The 17,878-nt window shown below is 40.4% G+C and overlaps 1 protein-coding gene and 1 long non-coding RNA gene across 2 annotated transcripts in view; one reads left to right on the forward strand and one right to left on the reverse strand.

Moving 5' to 3' along the window:
• LOC108628299 (uncharacterized) overlaps positions 1 to 17,878 on the reverse strand; it is a 142,135-nt gene that overhangs the window by 57,769 nt on the left and 66,488 nt on the right. The gene's annotated exons all lie outside the window — the stretch shown is intronic.
• On the forward strand, positions 11,820 to 13,695 carry LOC113464751 (uncharacterized). The gene is made up of 3 exons (XR_003389606.1): positions 11,820 to 12,037; positions 13,094 to 13,230; positions 13,295 to 13,695. It is a non-coding gene; the product is annotated as an uncharacterized LOC113464751 (long non-coding RNA).

Raw genomic sequence — 17,878 nt, forward strand, 5'->3', positions numbered from 1 at the left:
GACGTCTGATTTCTTTTTAAAAAATGCGTTTCTAAAGTGCATAAACTTTTGGGATTGACTGTATAACCAATACATCCTTAATATTCCATTACAATAAAAGATCTATAATAATAGAAACGCGGCAAACGTAATAAATACAAGTGTAATTAGACAAACTATTGGGTGTTGCATGTCGTAAATCGTTGGAAACGATCGGAATAAATTATGCATTCTTCGGGACCGCGCGAAGCCGAGACGCGCGTCTAAAACAGTTGCAAAGTTTGACGCGTTCCGTTTAATTTATGGCGATCGTAAAAACGCGGCGCGGAGGTGGAGAGGGTGGACAAAGCGGCAGCGGTATGGAAATTTGAACGTTTGTTTCGCGACGCGACATCGGTCCCTGTCACTGTCCTCTGGAAAAATCAGTTGGTCCTCCTCGAGGTTTTCGACTCGTTATAAAAACGTCTCGCGAGACTTACGCGTCGTTAACGACGATTTCACGACCGTTCCCATTCTCGCGACTGTTAAAAAAGAAACCAATGTTCTACTTAAGTTGTAATTAAAAAAGAAAGAAACAGAAATTCATGTATCTTAAAAATAAACTCAAGAGATTTCAAAAGAAAATCGTATTGAAATTCAGTTAAAGGATTGATCGAAGATACACTTGTGATTAATTAAAAAAGTTCTCGTCGCGGTCGAGAGAGACAATACTTGTCATCTCGTATGCATTCACTGCACGCTTGAGAGTTAGCAATACTAGAGCCACCGAATCACCAATACTGACCTGACACGAATTACCACCACTGGTCGACAATTATTCCAATAACCAATCAATAAGGTCGGATCACGCGTGGCCAGTGGATACCCTGATGGGCTTTTCTAACGAATCGTTAAAACTAATTTCGTTGATGACTGCTTATAGCAGATCGTACAGAAATTTCATTTACACATATATCAAGAATAGCTTATACACAGAATTTGGCGGATAAATCGGGTGCCGAGGAATTAATGTACCTCCGTAGTTACTACGTTCGATGTTCTCAATACCGTTCCCAGCTTCAAACAGCTCCCGTTTACACATTTTGCAGATGTATAAATTTTGGCAAAGACCAAATGGCTCGAACCATTGATGAAAATAGAGGAATATATTATTTGCAATGTTTGTATGTTTCAATACTCAACAGGCAATGAGTGTTCATTTAATTGTTTATTAAACAATGCTGGAATAACGGGAATAGTTTGGTTTAGATTTAGATCCTCAGTTGTTACGTGTAGCTGGATTATAGTTATCGAGCAACTTTATTGACCGGACGAGCACGGATACGTGGCTACTATTAATCTCTCCCCGTTGTACGTGCTTACGGATATAATTACGAACATTTCTGACTGCGGTTCAAATGAACGTTTCGAACCCAGGGATTAAATTATTTTTCATTCGTAATGAATTTGTACTAAAACGTAATTACATTTGAAACTTTCTAATCTCATTTTTCAAATTGCGAGATACGTGATCGACAAATCTTTATTTGCTATTACAATTCAGCATTCAAATATGAAATTGAAATACAAAGTACAGAGTTGGAGAATTGAAAATCTAACAAGTGATACCCAAAAATCACGGAATTCCACTCTGCCCGATTGTTTCTAGGATAAAATCTCGCGAGAAACATTACGAGCCCTTTGTTCGACGTACGAAACAGAAACAAAAAGCGAAAAAAAAAAAAAATGCAGAAACTTTTTCTAACGCAATAAAAGCGACAGTCCGCCATTGTGGATTAACGCGACGCGGAATTTCGTTGTCCCGGTTAATTGCTTCCTTCTTTTCCCTCTTTTTTTCAATCGGTCGGCCGCCGCCAGGCAAAAGGATTTATTCCACCCCCTTACGCGTTGTCCATCCGGGAACAATGAAATTCGACGAGTTTACCGGCCGCTAGCTCTTATCGGAACGCGCGAATTTTATCTTCCCGAAAAATAGTTACATGGATCCCGATTCGTAACATCATGAAATTTGATTTGCTTCCACTCTCACAAAGAGCTTTGATCTTTTTATACGAACGCTACCCTACGTACTGTTGATTCTCCAATCATTTTTAGTGTTCTTGTAATACCTTCCACGCTTATATACGGCGTGAGTAATAAGTGAACGTGCCTCGAAGGATTTATATGTACGTACATATAATAAGACTGGTTGTACACGTAGGATAAATTGAAAATGAAATTTTCAATATTCAACGGTCTCGGGTCTCACGGTGTTAAGAAGTAGCAAACGTACAGACCTGTTTCATTGTTACCGGTTCTTAACCGAGGGGTCGACTCCGAAGAATGCAGAAATTCTCGTCCCAACTCGCGCGTGTCGCAATTGTAGTTTGCCTCATCGGGAACCGTGTTGACACACTAACGCCGTTGTGTCAACTAAGAATTTCCTTCACTCGAGAAAAACGCTTTAGATATTTTCGTACGTCGATTGCAACAACGGAATATTCACGCATCCCGGGGTTACCCGGTCCCCTAATCGGATTTCATATTTCGCTCGCGGTGTCAAGGAAATTGCTTTTAAGAAACTCGGCGCGTTTAAATTTGCAGTTAGTCAATCGGCGGGGAAATAGGAAAGTAAATTTTCTCAGAATTTCTGGAAAATACGTCTGGGAGTCCAGATTTTGTCGTGCCGTGTCGTGTCGTGTCGTGTCCACAGTCATATGGCTTCCGTCGAACAAAGTATTGCTCTTTACTTGCAGTTCTATAATGATAGTACGGGCGACGCTGCGCGCACGCTTTTCGCGGCCACAGTAGACTTCTCGAAACGAGTTTACGGCGAACGTTGATTTGAACAACTTCCATTTTCACGGGACACGTCCAAAGGACGTGACAAACTGCGCCTCGTTTAACCGGAGTACTCCTCGATATTTTTCGTCGGCCGAGAAATCCCGTGGAGAACGACGTACATATATTTCAAAGTCTGACGACAAGTGCTCGCATAAAATAACAATCGACAGCCGCGCGTAGCAAAAGTGGATCGAACTTACTTACTCGCTGTTCGCCCCGTAGTTTCACTAGTTCCGTTCTGCTACACTTCTTAGATGATTGTAAATGAATTTATGAACGCGGCGATCGTTAGACGATCGTTAAACTCGTCTAATTTATATTTATTAACAATCACCGAGCAACGATGCTATTACCGAATACATAAAATGTAATTTATATCCTCGAGACACGTTACATTATAACTATCTTTCACTTTTTATCTTATTTCAATTTTATCACGTTGCGTGTTGCATTACTGAATGAAATGGAAAAGAATCATCAAGATAAAGACGATAATAAACAGCGGATGTGAAACGCTCGGTGTTCATTATTCCCTCACCTTTTTCTTACAATTTTTCCCCCTCGCACGTTCCTCTTTTTCTTCCTGCACCCTCTTGACAGTTTCTTGGCATCTTACAGCTCTTTTGATCCAGAGATTCCCTCGTTTCCGTTTCTCTTTCATTCTCGGTTTACCCCTTCGCTTAAACACCAGGACTTTAAGCATTTTTCGAGTATTCTTCTATTTAAGAAAAATGAAAATTTGTTTCAAAGGACGAGACAGATTCTCTGACGAGCACTTTAATTGAGTTTATTCTATTAACACTGAAGGTGGAACTAAAACATCACAATGAAAGTACTCGTATAACTTTGTTAAGTAGTTGCAGATCACGATTCCTAAATCTCCAACTTTTTTCAAATAAAATTTAACCAAATCCGAAAGTATTTTGTTACGAAACGAAAAGCTTTTATCCTGTTGCTATTTGACGCAGTGATTCTGCAATTCAGAATTCGAATGTGACCGAGACCATAATTCTGTCGCATAATTAGCAGTTTACAACCGTGGAAACAGGTCTCCTCGTTCACCACGGTCGCCTTTACGCCTCGTTTCCAGTACACCGTGCACAAATGAACACGCATTACGTTCTCGATTCGATGACAGGCACCCACACAACGTCGCACGCAAAACGATAATCGCGTAAACGGAGAAATTAATCATTCGCTCGCGGTCCAACAATTTTTTACTCTCCTTTCGTTCCCTCCGGGCGCTGTCTATCTATTCGGACGCATTATGCCGATCGTCCCACCGTCCGTCGCCGCCTGCGTGTTATTTTGATCGTTGTAATAAGTACTTGATTATCTAATCAACGCTATTGTGCACCCCGGACACGGCTCGTATTTCTGTTTGCAATGTTGAAACGTGCAGGCGTCTGCGTGCGCGTGCAGTACACCCGCGATAAATGGGCGATTGTTTCCACTATTTTGATACGAAAAATTGATTCGGCATCGCGTGCAGATGCGGGCGTGTGTATTTCGGTGAACACGGTAACGAACGGCCCGCCTGCAACGTTGTTATTGCAAATAGAATAAATGTATAAAATTGAAAACGATATAATGCCGCAGGTCCGAAATAATAAAAACGAATGTAAAGACAATTATTCATCTTGCTCATTAAATTTATGAAATAACCGAGTGTCGTTGTTAAGACGGATACATTGATTGCAGGTATAATTATTCATAACCGCTTGAATTCTAAAAATGCGATTCGATCGACTATAAATTACGCCACGTTACGCGCGCAACTATACATACACCCGTTCCCCTGTCCCCTCCTGTCCGCGACAGTTAATTTCCTGTTTTATTACCGTATCGATCGGTAATTAAATTACAACGAACAAAACGCTTTTATACGGCGGAGGCTTTGCACTTTTTGTGAAATCCGCTCGGATTTATTGGCATGCGTGCATTCCTTAATCCCTTGTTTAATAACGCCAATTTTTGTTCCAATTTGCGCAGATAAAATTTTATCAGCCACCCTATCGCGCACCGCATCATTTTTCAATAAAGATAATATCGGCTAATTTCACGACCGTCCTCGATAAAAAGCATAATAGCAAAAATAAACGAACGATTATCCCTACTGATTAAAATGAAAACACAGAATACATGTTTCATTTGAAAGATCAAAAGGGTAGGAAAATCGGAGTCACATAAACGGCACGGACATTTTTAATAAAGTAACGCAGCAGTGGAAAAGAGACAGGATCGTATCGTCTTTCGCATACCACGTCGACGTAACAAGGGAAACCATTCCCCGACTCATACAAGCAAAGTAATTTGAATATAAAAGGGTTAAGTGTCCCATTGAACGTGCAACGAATAACAAGACTCCTCACCACGACCCGAATATCTTTACGAAAGGAGATTACTCTTTCAAACATCAAAACGATAAAACATTGAAAGAAATAATGCAACGGATTATTAAAGAAGTGGAGAAACCTTCCAACGAAATTAATAACCGCAATGGTATTTGTTTAAATGTTGAATAAAATTTCACTACTGGATACATACGGGTTACAATTGAAGATTGTTCGGTGGTTAATCCGATTTTGATACTCCGCAGAGTTCAGAGGTTGAACTTCTGCCCGGTTATAAAATCCCCTGGCACCCTTTTTCCGTTCGATATCCAATGCTCAATGACGATTTAATAAATCCTTTATGCGGCGCGCCGTTACTACGGGTCGACCGGGAGAAAGTCACGAAGCGTAATCGAATCAGAATTTTATGACTCATCGCACACTCGATTATGTTATTTTGTAGAACGTTGAGTAATAAACACGAGCAAATTACTGCTACTGTTGCATCCGACAATATTGTATTGATGCAAATGTACAAATATACTGTTTTACTTTTTTGTTAGAAATTAATATTGTTCAGTTCCTTGAAAATGATATTTAATTAATGGATTGTTGAACGAGTACTACGTTCTCCTTTCATAGTTTAACATTTCCCAGGGAAAAGGATTCCTGGAAAACTTTCTTCAAATAAAGGAGAGCTTCACAAGGTTCTTTAGTTGGGTTCTCGTTCTGTCTTTATTTTCCAACAGAAGTTGCCTTCAAATCGTGGAAATGTTTTATCAAGCAAATGTATTATTATAAGACACGGCCTTGTTCTCTGGGGTAAATTCTATCTGTTCCACTAAGGTTTACTAAAATTTTGAACGCGCTGAACAAGACTCCTCGAGCTTATCAAGTTTATGCAAAGTCCCCGGCTTGACCTGTTTCATGTACAGAGAGCGAGTTTCGATTCTTCGCTATTTAAAATTGAACTTCGTGCAAATTTAATTGCGTCGCTGTGTGTATAATAAATTAAATGAGAGCAGAAGACTTATTGCATTATAATAAAGAAGCATAAAATTATGGCTTATTGTATTATAATGGATAAGTATAAAATTTGATAACAGCAGCATTTTGTGCGCTCATCTAATATTTTTTTTAAATAACACATTTTTAATTAAGCTTACCCATCAGCATTCCCAATTAATCAACGAAAGTAAAGCCATGCATACCTGAAACAGAAGAAAGACAATTAATTAGCATAATTCCAACCACTCAATTCCCCGCCTCCGATTCTTGTTTAGCTACATGAATCGAAGGTGAAGTAAATATATCTTATTGCGGGGGTGGTGCTCTATAAAAACGCTCCGGGGGGGGTATCGATCACCCACACGCCGAGGCCCGATGCTCGAGGTGGCTGATTACAATGTCCGAGATTTAATTTTCTGAATATCACTTCGCTGCGAGCTTTAATATTAAATAGTCCGCGGGTTATTTTCTTTCTTTCACGAGTGCGCCGATCAATCGATCGAACCTCCAAGAGGAAGAGCCGGAGAAGGAGGGTTTAATAACTCTTCCCTTTGGCTCTGGTATTTTTAACGCAAACGAGATTGCAGTTTGCCGGACAAACTCCCAATGAATGAATAAATGCTCTCGCAATTTTTTAGTTTGTCGAATGCTTTTCACCGTTGAAAAAGTAGGATCACATTTGCACGATTTTTCGGCCTCGTTGAAAGAAACTCTTGAAGGGTTGAGATTTTATTTTTTGCCAAGTCGGAAACTGTGGTGCATTAAAGGATTTTTAAGGTAAAACGAAATTACTATTTGATGAAGCGAAATTTGTCTGTTGAATAAAGATTTAGTGGACGTTTATTCTTTCATCGATCAGATGCTCCGAGGTAAGTGGGGGGGTTGGCGAGAGAAGATAAAGAGAACGCAGCGATTTAATAAAGCATGTAAGTGGAGGGTGGCGGGGGAGGAAAGAATAAAGGTGCACGGACGTAAATCTCCTTTGTAGAATCTAATCTCACACAGCAATCGGATTAACCTTTGATCTTATTCGCAACAAAATACTTTCGCGACGGTTTAAAGTGGTTTCTTCAACTATCGATTGAACAACCTTTCCCTCCTACCCAGTTATTTAATGCATTTTTATACGACGTGTCTGGTGGTGGCTCGGTGGAAATTGAAAAAGCTGGCTTTCCATCCCTTTGTATAAAACGCGCGTATAAAAGTATTAAATTTCCCTTGAATTTCACGATACCCACGAAAACTTGAGGAACGCTGTTAAATAAACGAGAAAACCTTTCTACTTTCCAAAATGTTATTCTCCGCTCCGTACGAGTGCGCGAGACGTTAATGTTTCGTGATGCCATAACGTTCCATTATATAGGATTAAGATAATAACATCAAACTCTCTGTCTACTTGTATCGATCCCTGCTCGGCTCCAACTCGTTCCTAAATTGAGTTCATTCGTGGAGGACTGTTAGACGTAAGTGTACTATACACCGCGACTTAAACAGCAAACTTTATAAATTCCATAAATATTTAACAGACCGAACTGGAATTCGGAGCTTATCAAATAGGACCGAGACGTGTACACAACGTGTTTTTCTTTCCTCCCCCTTTTTCGAGTCAAGGGAGAAAAAGGGATTAAACGGATTATCGATTTGACCCGGCTGTCCTTTAACCTCGTTGCAAGGTGCAACGGGGCGTTCATACATATATTCCGGCTACGTAATAGAAATTGACCATCGCATCGGTTCGACATTTGGCTGGTCAGCCGGTTGACTCTTTGGTGCAATCAGTGCAACGATCAACCGAAACCAGACGCAGCGATAAGCCGTCTATAATTTTCTCAAATCGCTTTACCATGGCCATGCATGTAATTGCTAGGATAGAGACAAAATACACGATAATAGAGAATTAAACAAACTGTGGAATAATTAAATCTAAATTCAGATTTCTTTAACTCTCAAAGAAAGAATACAATGCATTCTTTATTTACGAAGCTTCCTATAAACGCATAAAGCCAGCCTGATTGCGTGCAGGCAGAGATTGAATGAAAGATTAATTACGAGCGGAGTTCATGCAAAAACATGTGGTGGCAACAATTTGCTATTGTGTATTTTGGCAGACGTGGGTAAGAAATTACAGAGCTATTTTCGATGGAAAGCGTTACGACCGCACGAACCAACGAGTTGAGAACCATCGTGCTTGAGGTAATAACCCTATATAGAATAATATTGAATAATGAAGCATTATCGTGTGTATCCTGAACTCGTAAAATCTATTTACCCGTTAAATATGTAGACCCGCTTAAAAACCGACATGATGTAGCGTTACGTTTCACGTATGAATAAACTATGCATTTCGGATCGTAATTAAACGATAACGAAACATTACTGTCCGAGGCCAGAATGTGTATTCAGAACTGTGTAATTTTGTAATTTGTAGCGTGCATAAGTCGCGCGGTGTTGAAAATTCGCTGGAAAAATTCAACCAGCGTATTATATTTAATTTCACAATCAGAAGTTTCCCGTTTTGTTTAAAAGGACGTTTGTAAGGACGTTTGCAATCGCATTCGTGTGCTAACGTCGGAGATAAAAAAATATGGACATAAACCAGCTACGATTATGACTCATTAGTACAATCAGTAGACATGAAATAACGACGCTCGAATACGGTAGTAAAATGATGAATATGACGAGGTTGCGAGAAACTATGAATATGACGAGACCGCGGAGGAAGGAGAGAGCGAATGAGAGAGAAGAGACAACTGTAGAGAAGAATTGGTAACGTCAATAATAATAGTGGCCGCGTAACGAGGCCAAGAAGGAAAGACAAGATCGTAGGACGAACCAATCGAGCGACTTTCGTACCGCACTGTACTTACACGAGTGGTAGCTATCGTACACACGATTCCATCATATACAATTCGCGTCTGAGCCTCGGCCACGACCAACGCTGCATTATAAATAACTTTCAGTATCGTGATGCGATGTACCTACTTGAAGCGCTCCAAAAAGTTACGGATTCTCTAACCGAGTTAGAGAAATTCACTTATAAACGATTCAAAATTAATTTAAAAAAAAAATGTTAGGAAAAATTTAATTTTTAATACGTAATAAATAATATTCGAAAATTATTAGTCAATTAATAGTGCTTAGAAAAAGAATTCCTGGCTAATCGTGATCGAACGATCGTCCAATCAGTTCTAATGACCATTAATTATCTGTGGTTTTAATCGCGGCAATCGTTATCGACTTTGAAATGTAAATACACGATAAGAATCCACGTATGTATGCATGTATACAGCGTGCCGATTCGCGCATCCATCACGCTCCCGTTCCGAAACGTTACACTTCATTTAATAAATTTCTGCGGCTTTATTTATGTGCCTGTGCGAGCCTCGCAAGTGCACGTATACAGAGCGCGCATCTGTAACATTGACGGAAATTATGCGACTGCATTACAGGGAATCGAATCGCTCGCGTAATTTCAAATGATAATAATGTTCTCGAGAAATTCCGATCCCACGGCGTTTCCTTTTTCTCTCTTCAATCTGCTTTAACCCTATCCGTCTGTCATCCTCCTCTCCGTCCCTCTATTGTGCCGATGTTTACGAGTAGAAGCCACAGGAACACGCGCGTCCACCGCGTTTGTATACACGCATAAACATAATACATATAACTCGATGGCAAATCGGCAGGCGAAGTGACGGCATAAGCTGAATGGAATTCTGGTAATTAAATGGGTCTCTGAATGAACGACGATAGGCTATTCGGTGACCCGAGATAACCCCGGCGAGATAATGAAATTCTTCGATCCACCAACCGAAGACTCCATTTGTTTCTGTTTGCTCTGGCCGGGTTATTAAGGTGTGTGAGTACTCGGATTTTTACCTCCTCTCGATGTGTTCGACAATTCAATACACTCCCGCTCGCCGCGCTCGTTCTCGCTTGTTAATCTTTTCCGCTTTAAGGAACAGAGAGGGTATTATATACGTAAGCACATGTACGTGCGTCCCTGTGTCTGTATGCATCGTTCGCAAGGTTTGTATATGTACGCGCGCGCGCGCGACTGCTCCTACTCGAAGTCGAAGAGGCTCCGCTTGTTAGTACAGTGTCCTCAAAAAGTTGACGAAATTCTTCGTCGCTTGCCAACGTTCAAAGAATTCAAAGCGACGGTATCACGTTTTATATTTATGTATTATTATCCGTGCATTTCGCCAGCCGATATTCGTGTATACACGTTTGTATATGCATACTCAGTGAATCAATAAAAATTGTTATTTAAAATAACGAAAAAGACCTTAGGAACATGAATTGCGATTTCATAAAATAAAACAGTGCATCGATTCAATTAAAAAATTCATACAAAGCATATTTTAATGAAATAAATGAATAACCAATTACTTTATATGACTTGTTACTAAATCACTCCGCGCGTATAAGAAGAAAGAAAGTCTGCAGGATTTCACGATAAGGGCGCGCGTATAAGATACACTTACGGAATGTCTTCGTTTTATTGCAATGCACGAGCGCTCTTTTTTCTTTGCTACGCTCCCGATTATCTGGCTGTTGTATGTGCACGATATATTTTATCACGCGACAACGTCATGCACCGTAATTAATTATAACCGTACCGCGTCATATCGCGTATACACGAAACAACGCGAGATTATTCGAAATCTACGGTCTGAATTTCAAGTAAACGCTCGTCCCTACATGTATATATTTATATACACATACACGGCCGTCGTACGTGGCTCAGTTAGTGGAATTAGCGGTTTAAACCGTTTTAAATACTCGAGACGCTAATGGAACTTTTCAACCGTTTATTCAATTAACCGTATATTTAATTTATTGTTGGCCGTTCGAACGTTCGGTACGACGAATTAGGAATTTCGGGCAACGCGACTGTAAATCATAGGAGTGACGGTAATGCGAAAGAGACTTGGCGAACGTGATCTAAAATCGAAATTCTCCTCGATCAATAACGATTTCTTGTTTGTTAGTTTTTAATCCTTTCCTATCTTTTATAAGGCCGATGTTTTTGTTCGCAATGGTTGCGAGCTACGTAGCAGCTGAGTCAGCCAAAGAATGATTGCACCAGCTGTACAACCGACACGAAAGCGCATCGCTAATTAATTATTTTCCTGCGGATAATAAGAGGCTACTGGCCTGTTTCTTTATAAATTAAGCCCCCTTCCCCGCCCCATCCTAGATTACAGCGCTGTTAATATCAATTTTAATGCCTTCTTATACGACCTCAATTAATTTTCCGCTTAAATAATAAACGTAATTACGTACAAACATCCAGCTCGTTACAGTCTCGCAATCATCGTCATTAGAAAATTTCTCTCTAGCATAATAGAATTAAAATTCTCGGATTCAACGGGGACGTTTAAAAATGTAAATAACTCTTGTTAATGCACGGAGTCGGTACGTGCTGTACATTGTTCCGAGGTTCGCGTCACTATTCGTTTCGTCATTGTCGCGTGTAATTACGCGCGCGTCAGTGCGTAACCGAGTGAATAAGGAAAGCTGCAACACCTATACGGCGTACACTCGGCCAAGTCAATAGTAACGGATATAAAAAAAGAAGAAAAAGAATTGGAGGCAGGTTTTGAAACGTCGACACGGAGACACCGCGAGGTACCCGTCTGCCCCGGTTCGATGATAACGCTCGGATTGATTTAATGCACGGAAAACGGAGTCGTGTACTTAGTCGTAATTGCGCTAACTGCTTTCAACCGGTGCCCTCTGGACTCCGCTAATACACTTAATACTCTCTGACCGTCGTTAATATTTATCTAACGAGTAATTATACGGCGACGTCGATAATAGGCAGCAGCGTATACACAGTAATAAAGTGGATGTGCGAGGAGTTCGGAAAAAGTGCGAAAGACCTTTAAAGTGTACGTTAAACCGCAGTAAACCCGTGTGCACAAGGGAAATTATTTATTATCCTCGCAAAGCGGCGTTCTTACGCCGAGAGTGTATTTTAGAACTCGAATCTTACTTTCCTCCCTTTTCCCTTTACCATTACTTACTGCGGGATATTGAATTCTTTTACAGCCAGCCACTACGTTGTGACTCAGTGATGGGAATAAATCGACTCTCGAGTAGTATAAAATATACAATGGAACGTTCCGCATACATCTGAATAAAATCTGTCGAAGGTTTTGAGGCTGTTCGAAGACCTTGAAACTCCCACCGCGATTTTTTCTTTCCCTCCGTTTTATGCGTTGCCGTAATTTAAACTGTTATTCCAAATTTTCGTTTCCCCCNNGCCACGGCGCATCCGTTTCAGTCAGTTTTAATGACGAAATAAATCCATGAAGAGAGGGATTTGGAACTAAAAGCGGGGCCGTAATAAATACAGTCCGGGTATAAGACAAAATTACTGCCGCGTTGCAAAACGATACATTGTTATTTTACTCGGACGAGGAGCGGGCCGAGCTCGAAAGAGATAGAGCGAAAAAATAGAGAAACAAACATTTGCGAACGTCAGTTACATCTGCAAACAACGCGCGAACACTTTACAGCTGTCAGTTATAAACCGGTATAGCCGACTCTAAAACGCCTTCTGCTCCCCTTTCCGTTCTTTTTCGATAAACATTCTCATATACGTAAACGATAAAAAATGTATCGATCGCTTCGAGTCAAGGTATCACAATCTGCTCATAATCAGTGCGACGGACGTACCTAGTAGTACAAAAAAAAAAAAAATATGGAAATCTAGTTTGCAATTCGACTGATCAATCCTAGATTACGATCTTGTCACTTGATGCAATATATCATTTCCAAGCACGTTTCCGATAAGCCAAGAGACACTAAACCGGAACGGGTTTCTCAATCTAGAGTTCTAATGCGAATTTCGTCTATTAACGAGATGAAATTTCTCTCACTCGACGTCGACTATAACGATAACGACGATTCATCAGTTATGTTCTTTTTTTTTTTTTAAGCAGCCAGGTTGGCTAGGACGGACCGGACCGAAGATAAGACGCATCAACATAACGTTACGTAACGGTCGGAGGAAAAAGGAAACGCAACACCTGCCGATGCGATCGCGAGAGGGGAATAATTTCAAGCTGAAACGATAATTGTAAACGTTGATTGTACTTTAATCGTGTTTTACCTTACGTCCTATTACCGCTTATGACTTGTAGGTTCATAAATATTTAGAGGCGAGCTTCAAGTTTAAATTTATAACGTTCGAGTAAACATCGAGCCGTTGCAAGAAGACGAAGGCATCTACTGTGTAGTGGTGGTGAATAAGTGCCTACACCTACTCGGGCGTGCGCTCGCGAGCACTCGACCACCCATGTGACGAAACTGTTGGAAGGTCGAAAGCGTTCCGACGTTTTTCTGTGCTGCTCGTAAACTGTACTTGATTAAATTAACTGATTTTCATCACTCGGCGAACAATACTTATTTTCCATCACGTGTTCGATGTATCAATTCACGAGTCGACTGATTTTTTTCAATTATCACGTGGACGTATGATTTGGTTTATTACGAAAGTCTGAAATAATTATATAAAAAAGCCATGAACTGTTCTTCTAATTAATTGGTTATATTATACATTTAGGAATGCGAATAAACGACATTAGAGAATTTTAGTATCGAGTTTCCAATTATTCGATTTAATATTTAGACAATTTCGAGACCCATGGTATTTTAGCGTCGATTGAAAATTGACGAGAAAGCACGGGTCGAATGGGCAACGAGCGAACGTTAAGATGCTCCAAGGCGTCTAAAGCGTTACGTTGTATTGGTGCGGGTAGCGTACGTGATTGTGACCGTGTTCGTATTCCCTGGCGTGTTCCTAACATTGATTTGATGAATTCACACAGAAACAGTACGTTTCCACGAGCGTAGAGAGCAAATGCACAGGTAAATGAATAATTCCGCGTAATAGGCTATTCAATTCCGTAGTTATTCCATCCGATTGAATTAAATTAAATTCTCCATTCGATAAAATTCCCCAGTTGAAAACGTTTTAGTTGAAATATCATTACCGCCATAACTTTTCCTCGTCACGCGTCCTACTTCGGGTTAAAAAAAATTTTCAATCCTCCACGAAATATTATTGTTTCTTGTTTAATTATTTTATTACTTTCCGATACGTGTATAAAAATTGGTATTCTTTCTCTCATTGAAATCGCACGAAATAATAACGTTATCAAAATACGAGCCGTTATTAAATTATAGTGAGAAATAATCGCTTTGGGCCTGAATAGCGAGGGTCGCCTTTTTTCCTATTATTGTGAAACCCTCTCCGAAGCTAACCGGGAAAATTATTGTCGGCGAGGGGAATCGTGGGAACCAGTATTACCGGACAATAATTCCCCACCGCGGGTACTGCCAAGGACGGTACATAGGCGGATGCATCGGTGTGGCCGCATTCTCTGCGCCTTTCCCCGTTTTTCGTCACGCCGCCTCAGCAAAATCGCAAATAAAGAAATCCGGCAAACATCGAATTAAATCCTCCGTTCATAAAATCGCTCTAAATTGCCCGGGAATAACCCACGAGTATCAAATCAACGTATCTCTTGGCAAACGTCTTTCCGAGTAATTGAATCCATTCGAATGCAAATGAAATGAATAATAACAGGAAGAAAACGAGCCGGAAACTTGTTAATTAAAGTAAAGTATATTTCATTCGATTCTAAAAGGAAAATACATGCGATCTACCGTCGCGGTTGGATTTTGAGCCAAACAAAGCTTTCCAGCCCACGTTTATATTAAATCAATGTTTTCCAACAATCCCAATTTCCCCGGAGGGCTGGCAATTATTATTCCGGAGAAACCGTTCTCGGTTTCCATTTGCTTCTCAGCTTTCGTACTCTCATTAAATTTCAAACAACGAGAGCAAGATCAAGAAATTAATTATGAGAGCGCGTAAAACGTGAGCAGCGGTCAACGGTTTTGCACAATAAAAATCCGAGGGAGGAAATGTGGGGAAAAAGTATTTTCGCGTAGGCGCGCGATAGCCAGGAGCGATTTGTCAACGCGTAAATCATAAATACGATTAGCTGAAACACGATTTCGCGGACGAACGGAAACTGGCCGACTACGCCAGTGGATTTAAACAGACTGCAGGCTCGCCTATATCACCATTGGCGTATAACGTCCCACTAATCGCCGCTCTGTTTGTCAACGTAATACGTTATCTGGCTGATCGAATGATTTTCGAAGGAAATGAGTTAACAACGCAATCAAAGGGATCGATCAACGATTATTTAAAACGCTTTCGTCCAACCGGGATTTTATACTCTTTTCGAATTTTTCATCTCGCTGAAAGACGTGTATGTATGAGCGTCTAGTCCCGAATTGATATCGGATTTGAATAGAAATCTACTTTTCCGCTCTTTGCTCGATATCAACATTTTACTATCGTCCATGTTTTGTTTCGCGAATATAAATAAATTTAATTAGAACGAAGGAAAAATTCTCTTATCATTTGTTACGCGAACGAAATTATACAAAGAACGTAACGATTAAATATGAAACGATAATGACACTGGAGTGAATCCTGCAGAAATTGCGAGATAAACTCGGCTCGTCAAAGGCCTATGAATTTTTCGCTAGAAATCTCTTTCGCGGCGGCCAGGAAAATCGTTAAGTTCACGACTATGCAGAACTCATAAAGAGAAATGCACGGCTACGTACGTATGTATGTACGTATGTGTGTTGTGCATGCATATTACGTGAATACTAAAGCCTTGTATGCTCGGCGTTGCCTGTTTTAACTCAACGCGCCAGCGATAAAGTTATTCAGACAAATATTACAAAAATATATGTATATAAACATTTGCTGAAACGTAAAAAAGATGCATACACAGATACATACATACGCATACGTGCGCTGAAGAAATGTTAAGCGTTCCGTTAAAATATAAATAATCTTCGAACAAATAGACATAGCCAAACGGAGAATCAGCGTTTTATCTCTGAAGATAAACGAACGGATTAATTAAAATTTTTTCATTTAAATAGCGAGTTGCTAGCCGTGTTATTATACCCAGTATTACTTCACGAATTATTTTCAACGTCCGGTTTCTATTATTCGTAAAATTCTTGCCCGCCGTGGAATTCAATCTCCTCTACAAAGAAAGGAAGATCATCAAGCCCTCTGGAAGAGCTTCTGAAGAGAAATTTATTTGAAAGGAGATTTTATTCGTCTCCTCCCGATTTTACTTCTTTTTACCCCTTTCGCTCTGTTACCTTTTCCCCAGCCCTGTTTAATCCTAACATGTTCTGTAATAATCGCAATTTTTTCTTTTCTTAACGCTCCTCGATAAACGTTTATCAACGTGCCTTTGTTCGTCGCTGAAACTTTTCTTTCCCTTCCTCACCTCGGCGCCGCGCTCTTCCTTCACCGTTAGAATTCAATTTCTTTCACAAGGGTAAAAAACTCACGAATTTTTCGCGTCGGAACAAATTCGTTTAAACCATCCCTGTTTCTCTCTGTTTAATTCCCTTTCGCATTTGATTGCTCGTTTCTGCTGATTCTTTCCAGACAAAAGCAACCGTAGTTCCTAGTTTTCTGTCTCCCATTTCCATGAAGGCACGATCAATTATATTTCCCAGGAAAAGAGGGACGAATAATAATTCGTCGACACGAGCCGGATAAATCAATCAGTCCCCGAGGGGGTTGGTAACTTCTGTTCAAGACCATTACGGCCCTCAGGAAAGGTCAACAAACTTCATTTTCTTACCGGGATGAAAAAACGAAGAAAAACAAAAGGCCGAAAAAGGGATCAGGCCGCGTCGATAGTGTTAAGCACGTATCACGAGTTCATCGCACGGGAAATATTCTTTGAAGTCCATCGAGTAATGGACCGAATTAGCGGACGAGTAATTACGGTTGAGCCAGTTCGCACGAATAATCGGGACGGCCCTAGACAAATAACGTTCCGCAGGGTCCGAATGGCGTCGCTAACGAGCCACCGCGATTAACTATGATTTTCGGAATCAAGTGTCAGAGGGAAGATATCCATCGGTAATAACGTTGACGCCACCGAATTGAACACGCCCGATCACAGTGAAACGCCTTTTGGATTCTAATTGTGAGACGAGATTTGTTTCGAGGCGTTCCATTTTTCTACGCTCTCGCCGGTGCGCCAGTCGTGTCCCAGTTTTTTGAAACCAACTACGTCCCGGGACGAAACCAGTTTTGCTCTTACTGCTAATTAACCGAAATTTTTACATTTCGAACCTAGAACGTTTACGGCCGCTCGTACAGCTTTTTATTTAAATATCTTCTCGCACGGTGTATCGCTTTTTTCTTGTCTTTTCCGTTTCTCGCTTTGTTACTAGAGCAATTATCCAATTTCCTGCCGCACAAAGTGGCACATTTCTCGTGACCATGTTTTGAATAACTACCGGCGAACACAATGGGATTAAACGTATCTCTTTAGTTCGGCAGAAATTAGACATATTACGCAAATTGCGCGTGTACATTTTCTCACGTAATTCTTTATAGCGATTTGCACGTCTGTCCAACATAAATCATTAGATGAAAGAATAATAAATGGTGTAATCGGACGATTGGATTTTCATTTTCTTGCTCGGAGCTACCGTGTTCCCTTCGCAAATAGAATTTTATTCCAGGGAAGGAAACGTTGCAATGCTGTTACCTTAAAGTCATATTTTACTTCGCGGCTCAACAAGCGCTAGGTTACATTCGCTATGAAAAAGTTTTCTCTATAAATTCTTTTCGGAATTCGACGCGAGTTTCTTCCTTC

This window comes from Ceratina calcarata, unplaced genomic scaffold (genome assembly GCF_001652005.2).
Source record: "Ceratina calcarata isolate Rehan_Ccalc_2016 unplaced genomic scaffold, ASM165200v1 scaffold514.2, whole genome shotgun sequence".
NCBI classification, from domain to species: Eukaryota; Metazoa; Arthropoda; class Insecta; order Hymenoptera; family Apidae; genus Ceratina; species Ceratina calcarata.